Source organism: Asterias rubens, chromosome 6, assembly GCF_902459465.1.
Source record: "Asterias rubens chromosome 6, eAstRub1.3, whole genome shotgun sequence".
Taxonomy (NCBI): Eukaryota; Metazoa; Echinodermata; class Asteroidea; order Forcipulatida; family Asteriidae; genus Asterias; species Asterias rubens.
In genome coordinates, this window is record NC_047067.1 from 16,172,608 (window position 1) to 16,181,079 (window position 8,472).

Here is an 8,472-nt window from a genome sequence, read left to right on the forward strand (position 1 = left end):
CTTCTTTGTAATTCCCACTCCTCAAATATTATTACGTGATTACTTTTTTCACAATACTGTCGCAATACGCTCCACTCGTCCACCACACGATATGGGCGCCGCCATGACAGCTACGAGAGTAGACTTGTGGACAAGTCGTTTATGGTCCCACGCGGTGAGATAGTCGAGTTGCAGCAAACTGCTGGTTGCGCGACTATTACGAGCTGCCTGGAGTCGGGCAGCGCAGTAGTTGCGCAAGCAGCAGTTCGCGCGCGGAGAGCACCGCTGCAACTCGACTATCACACCACGTGGGACAATAAACAACTTGTCCCTAAGTCTACTACGAGAGTGTACTCGGCACGGCGCTAAAATTGACTACTTTCGCTTGGTGTGCGCAGGCACGGCATGACGTAATACTACCGTATTTGGTAATCTGGAGCTCTGAGTACGCCGGAGCTCCGAGACCGCCACACCGATAAACAGTGGTGCATTCAATGGACAATCCACGCACGGGAGAGGCGCGCGTTAGATTTGGGACGGGGACAGGGACAGGAGGAAAAGGCACAAAGTGGTACGTCTGTTGACTGGGGACGGGGGAATGGCAAAACAAAAATGAAGTGGAAAAAGAACCGGGAATGGGGTAGGGATCAAAGAAGCAAATAAAAAGGGACTACAATGATAAGGGATAAGGAACAGAAAAGTGTTGAACTGGACGCGGGAAGAGAACCACTATACGCGGGACCCGCACATTACTGGAAAACATTATAACTGGGTATATACGAGACTGGAAAGAATAGCGGGACCCTTGCAAAACTTGATGAGTTATGGGCAAACAGTGGCACTCAAATATCAATGCCAACGCATGGGACTGCGCGGACGGGGGTGCGGGTAAGATATGGGACGGGAGAGGGATGGAGCACACGGTTGGACAGGGAGTGGGGGAAAGGCAAAAAACATGACGTGATAAAATGAACGGGAAGCAAAGAACACCAAGGGGGAAATAACTGTTTGCCCATAACTCATGTTTTCCAGTTTCGCGCGGGAGTCCGGCTAGTAGTTCTTTCCCACTCCCGTTTATTTCCCGTTGCGGGACCCGAAAGGAAAACAAGAAAAGAGACTTGGAAACGATACTTGGAAACGATACAAGACAGGGATACATTAACTGATGACCGGGAACAACATAAACAAAGCAGGTATAAAACGGGACTGGGAGAGAGAACCACCAGCGGGACAAATAAAAAGAAACGGGAAAAAGACACGGGCAAGTGTACGTTTTACAATGAGCACTGAAAGGTTCGTCGTGACCCCAAGTGTCCCTAACCACTTCCCCCCTTCCTTTACCCCGCTACTTGCATAATTCTAAACGCAACGATTTATAACGGGTCCCGCAACGGGATATAAACGGGAGTGGGAAAGAACCACTAGCCGGACTCCCGCGCAAAACTGGAAAACATGAGTTATGGGCAAACAGTGGCAAGCAAAGAACAATGCCATCGCACGGGTTCGCAGGGACGAAGGCACACTCCTAGCTTGAGAGGCGCGGGTTAGTATTGGACGGGAGAGGGAGGGGGGCACAATAGGGAGGTTTAGATGCACGTTACGCGAGCAAAACGTGAACGTGAAAGTCAGAAAATTGTGTCGCTTATAGGTGACGTCACCATCACTTTAGGCATATTTCATGCTCACGTATGCTGATATCTGCGCGTACGTACCTGACGTGAGAAACGGTAACTAAGATTAGTACAACAACATTATCTAATTGAGCATGAATAGTTTGCGCAATTTGCCGATAGTACAGGAGTAGTGTGCGCAATATGCCGATAGATACGGAATAATTTGCGCAATCTGAAAACAGTGCAGGAATGGTTTGCGCAATTTGATAATAGTGCAGGATTGGTTTAGCGCCCGGACATAATTTTACCCTATGGAGAACCCTGGAGGCGTAGCATGACTTTGCTCTGCCAGCCTGTTGTTTAACGCCTTTCTCAGACACTAGATTAATGCCTTTGGGTGTTTTGAGTGTTTATATGGGTGATGAGTCCGGCAAGTGCAATTGAAAAGGCGTCTACTGTCAAGTACTTAAATTCACATTTACAGTTCAAAAGAGAATGAAATGCAATGACCGGTGGGGAACATTTGCATTTAGACCTGGTAGCTTGAAATGTCTTGTAGCATGTAAGAAACACATTATTTTGACTTGGTATGGTGCCTAATCCATAAAATGAAGCCAAACATTTTGTTCTCATCTCATGTTTTGTTATTTCACTAATCTATGGTGATTATAGGCACCATCCATGCAACACTGAGAGAAAAATGTGGTTCTTGGGAAAAACCTGGAGGAGCAAAAATACCGCTGTGCATATGCCCAGAATGTTATGGGTCTTGGGTTTAAATCCCAATCAGGGCCATTTGTTTTTTTCACACATCCAATGTTTTGTAGCATGTAGTCATGAAGCTCAAATACTTTTTATAATTTATGCTTATTTTGAATGGAACAAATTGGTCTTACAAAATAAATTAGCCTTGCTCGCGTTAAGTGCATCTAAACCTCCCTAATGTGGGACAGGGGACGAAGGCACGGCAACAAACAAAATTACGGGGCCGGGGATATAACAGGCCTTCGGGTAATAAAATAAAAGTGTCTCATCATAATCGATATTATTCAAAATAATAAACTGAACGTAAAAATAAACGAAACGGGGTATGGAAGGGACTGGTACTAGCAGGACCCGCGTGCCAGCTGGAAATTGGCTTGGATCGACAAAATAATGAGAATGGAAAAAAGACGGGCAAGTGTATTCGATTTCACAAGGCCACGGTTGTGACACTGCCCTCCAATACCCCCGTAAATTTGAGCATTTTATACGAAAAGCTTTCAAGCGGAGTTGACGTGCGAACCCCTGGGAAAAAATGGCGCGGCGAGATTGATCACCTCTGGGAACGAGGTTGACATGTGCACAAAAACATGAGGAAATCATGTTTCTTTTTACTCTTTATGGAAATTAAATGTTTTCCTGAACTAACACAATTTCCTTATTAGGACATCAGGATACACCAATGTGAAAAGGAAAACGATTTTATCATGTCTTTGTGCACAAAATTAGGCACAAAGACATCGCAGCAGTGGCGCCCGGCAACCGTGGCGGCCCCCAGCACTTGCGTGATAGGATGTGTCTATAGAGCACAGATATTAGGCCTTTTCACACTGTCGACCTTCTATCCGTGTCGAACCTTATCCGGATAGGGTCCGTGTTGGTTTGGTAAAATTTCAACACGGATACAAACAGCTTTGCTTTCACACTAGCTCTGCAGGAAATCAGCTTTTTGGTTACACGTGTAACTTTCAATCCGGATATTGTGGGAGCGTTTCACACTGCAAAATCTTACACGTATCAAAGCTGGTAGGCTTTTCTCAAACCTCGGCTTAAGCTCCGGCTCAGGCTCCACGTGCTGATGTAGGTTAATTTTAAAGAGCCAAGGGATGATCTCAATATGTCAACTATTACCTTTTAATAGCACGGTTAGCCTATTACCAGGGGTTTGGGTATGGTGGCCCTGAAGGGACATCGCAAATATCTTTGCAAATATTTGCGATGTCGCAAATATCTTTGCAAATATTTGCGATGTCGCAAATATCTTTGCAAATAATTCGCAGATATTTGCGATGTCGCAAATATCTTTGCAAATATTTGCGATGTCGCAAATATCTTTGCAAATATTTGTGATGTCGCAAATATCTTTGCAAATATCTTTGCAAATATTTGTGATGTCACAAATATTATTGCATACTTGATCGCATAGTTTGCATATTTGTGTACGATAGTTTTTCAAGAGCCTAGAAGGTTGTTTGCGTTCCAGCCTTTATTCCATTACTACATGTATGTACACAGGCCGGCTAAGGAAGTTGAGTCAAAAGACAGCTCCAGCTATCTTTCAGATGAAATAAACATTTCCCACCGGATCCACGACACCAAGAAGTGAGCACCTTGTTTGGGCCCAACACCGAATTGCCCAACACTGAATTGGGCCCAGCACCAAACTTAAAAAATTTCGCAAACGACCGTCAAAACACGTCGACACCACCAGGGATGCATTATCAACATACCTAACTTTAACGAAACTTGTGCCACCTTTAAATTATGAAATTTCAAGATTTTCTTCCATAGAAATGTTTGTTACATCCCTGACCATATCTCCTGGGCGGAAAAATTATAACTAATAGCTCAGCTCAACTAATTAAAGATTGTCTCAAATTAACGCGTGATAGCCTTATTATGTAAAAAGTGCGGGTAAAATACCTAACTTTGACGAAACTTTTGTTACCTTTAATTTATGAAATTTTAATATTTTCTTTTATGGATATGGTACATCCCTGACCATATATCCTGGGCGGAAAAAAAATCTCAGATTACTAATTAGCTCAGCCCAATTAATTAAAGATTGTCTCAAATTAGCATGGTTATAGCCTTATAATGAACAAAGTGCGGATAACATACCTAACTTTGACGAAATTTGTGTCACCTTTAATTTATGAAATTTCCAAATTTTCTTTCAAAGATATTTTTGTTACATCCCTGACCATATCTCCTGGGCGGAAAAACATTAGAATTTCATAAGTTTGGTGCTGGGCCAAATTCAGTTTGGGGCCCAATTCGGTGTTGGGCCCAAACACGGTGCTCACAAATATCTGCAAAGATATTTGCGACATCACATACATTTGCAAAGATATTTGCAAAGATATTTGCGACATCGCAAATATTTGCAAAGATATTTGCAAAGATATTTGCGACATCGCAAATATTTGCAAACATATTTGCAAAGATATTTGCGACATCGCAAGTATTTGCAAAACATTTGCGATGTGCGATGTCCCTTCAGGGCCACCATAGTTTCGTCATCGCAGAGTCCGATGAATATTCACCCTGTAAATGACTTACAATAAAGGAACCTGTGCATAAGTACGTTTGTCGTGTATGTAAATTGTGGGTGTAGCTACCCAGGGAGAGCTGTTCATTGGCTCTGACGTGGTCGACCGGCAGACGTACCTCCAAAACCAATGAACACTATACTACGACGGACAACTCACAACTCCGACGACCAACTCACAACTACGACGGCCAACTCAGAACTCCGACGGCCCAACTCCGAAGGACAACTCACAACTACGAGGGCAAACTCACAACTCCGACGGCCAAACTCACAACTCCGACGGACAACCCACAACTCCGACGGACAACCCACAACTCCGACGGACAACCCACAACTCCGACGGACAACCCACAACTCCGACGGACATAAACAACACGTAGCCCAATTCACCAGCACGACGCCCATTTTAAAATCACGAAGCCCAACTTAGAAGCAAGACGCCCAACTTCATGGCACTACGCCCAAATCACAACCACGACAATGAATCCAAACCATGCGCGACGCCCACACTAACTAACTAACTCACTAACGCGACGCCCATTTCACAATCATAAAATGCGCAGTTCTGAATTTGTTACCAACGCTTACGAACACACGGTGAATGTTGCGAAGTTTGAGCGATTGTCCAATATCTCTTTTCGTTAGCATATTCGCTGGCATAATTCGCTGTGTGAGAGCAGAATACATTGACCGCTATTTGTAAGGAGGTGGAGAATGACTTGTGAATGTACCGATTTTGTTACCACTGCACGAAGACACGACGAATGTTGCGACGTTCGAGCGATTGCTAAATATTTCTGTTCGTAAGCACGTTTGCTAGCATTTTCTCCCCAGTGTTAGAGTAGCATTACGAAGATTGGTGGTCAATTTAGAAACCGCTTTCTAAATTTCAGCGAATGTTGCGAAGACATTGTCGTAAGCATTGTTATCGTTGGTAAAGCGTCCCTAAGCGTTGGCAACGTTCTTAAAGGCATTGGCTACCAATACGGGCTAAAATCGATTTAAAATGTTCTCACTTACCAGTGTATCCATGACATCGCCCCCTGGTTTATCATTAATTTTTTATTCAGGGGTATCAAATGGAAATCTGAGTGACAGGTGAACAACATTTTAAAAAGGTAAAGCAACAAATTTCCCTCCAAATATTTGTTTGTTCCCCCGAATTTTAATTTCGAGGGAACGCAATGGCGTTTTGTGGGAACAAAATGGCCTTGATATGCCATTCTGTTGAGCCCCTATAACAAGGGACAGGTTAAACATTTGTTTAGAGAAAACAATACTGAAATTATTTTGTTACGTCGGAACATTAATTCGAGTGAACGAAACAGTATTATTATTTTTTCAAAATGACTTCAAAGGGAACCAAAATTATATTTCGAGGTAACAAAACAATATTTCAATGGGACGAAAGAAAAGAATCAAGATCTGTACCCTGTGGAACGCCATGTGGATTTGTCGTTAAGCTGGCTTGTGAAGGACGTGAACTGTAGCCTATTGGCAAGATACAAAGAAAGCCATTTGCAACCCTCTCTGTGCCGCAGAACTTACGTTTGGACAGAAGTGGAAATTGTTGAACAATTGGCATTGAGGGTAAAAACAATAATTAATCAACACTTTTTATATTGCCATTGATAACGACTATGGTTATTAGCTGTTCCGATCCAGTCGGAACAGCTATTGTTTTCGTCGAGATTTTATTATTTTTATTATTATTAGCTGTTCCGATCCAGTCGGAGCAGCTATTGTTTTCGTCGAGATTTTTATTATTTAGCTGTTCCGACCGTCCGTCGGAACAGGTATTGTTTTCGTCTAGATTTTTATTGTTTTTATTAGCTGTTCCGACCGTCCGTCGGAACAGGTATTGTTTTCGTCTAGATTTTATTGTTTTTATTATTAGCTGTTCCGATCCAGTCGGAACAGCTATTGTTTTCGTCGAGATTTTTATTAGCTGTTCCGATCCAGTCGGAACAGCTATTGTTTTCGTCGAGATTTTTATTATTTTTATTATTATTATTATTATTATTCTTTGTTTCTCCCTAAATCCCATAGTGTTTGTACACGTTTTTGCGGCAGCCTAATCTCCTAAACCATAATACGAAAGCAGCACCATATCTCAAGAAGTATACAGCCGATTTTAAGACTGTTTGTTGCTAAAGACTCTTTGGGGATTGGAGATTAATTTTGAAAAATCGTGACCTCAAGTTGACCCCTACTTCCGGGTCGGCCGGAAGTGGGACCATATCTCAAGAACTATACACCAGATTATAAAACTTTTTTCAGTTATAAACTCCTTAGGCATAAAAATATAACTTTTGACAAACCGTGACCTCCAGTTGACCTCTACTTCCGGGTCAACCGGAAGTGGGACCATATCTCAAGAAATATACAACCGATTTTCAAACTTTTTTCAGTTATAGACTCCTTGGACATTCAAGATTAGTTTGAAACACATTTGACCCCATGTTCACCTTTACTTCCGGGTCGACCGGAAGTGGGCCCATATCTCAAGAAGTACAAAGCCAATGTTCAAACTTCAGTTATAGACTCTAAGGCAATTAATATTAACTTTGGAAAACTGTGACCCTATGTTGACCTCTACTTCTAGGTCAACCGGAAGTGGGACTATATATCAAGATCTTCACAACCGATTGCTTTAACTTTTTCAGTTATAGACTCCTTGGCATTGCAGATTAGTCTTTGGTAGCTGTGGGCCCATTTTGACCTTTACTTGCGGGTCAACCGGGAAGTGTGACCTAATACCAAGAGCTACACAACTTTTTTGAAACCTTTTTTTTCAGTTATATATTCCTTGGGCAATGAAGAACATAATCCAAGCAAAACAACAAGGAACAGCTTCGTGTTTGTTCACAAACACTTAATGTCTAGTTAGCTGTTCCGATCCAGTCGGAACAGCTATTGTTTTCGTCGAGATTTTTATTATTTTATTATTATTATTATTATTCTTTGTTTCTCCCTAAATCCCATAGTGTTTGTACACGTTTTTGCGGCAGCCTAATCTCCTAAACCATAATACGAAAGAGTGAGTTTATTATACCAAATTGAAGCTTAGAACATAAGCTTAATTCTTATCGTAAAACATGTAACAAATTTTAATTAATAAGCCTTAATTAAGCTTGTGAATATTTAATTAGCAAACCTAGTTAACACCATATCTCAAAAATTAGACCGCCGATCCTGAAACTTTTTTCAGCTATACACTAGTCAGGTCCTGTTAATGTGATTTCCGACATAAAATTCTGGACGACGTCACCATGACGTCATGTAATGCACGTTTTGTGTCTGTGCACAAACACAATGGCTCTTCAAATCTATACTTTAAACTGGTCAAAAACACAATAACTTCTAAATAATTTATTTGTTAGTTTCCTAAATATCATATTATGTGTAGAAAAATACACTGATTCTAATAAGATTTGTTTCAGTCCATAAAAGCAATCAATGTTCGTCTATTAATTAATTAATCAATTAGAATATTGGCATCATGGGTACAACGTAGTACTTCATAAGTTGGGTGCAGTCACTTTCATTGCAATGTTTAAACAT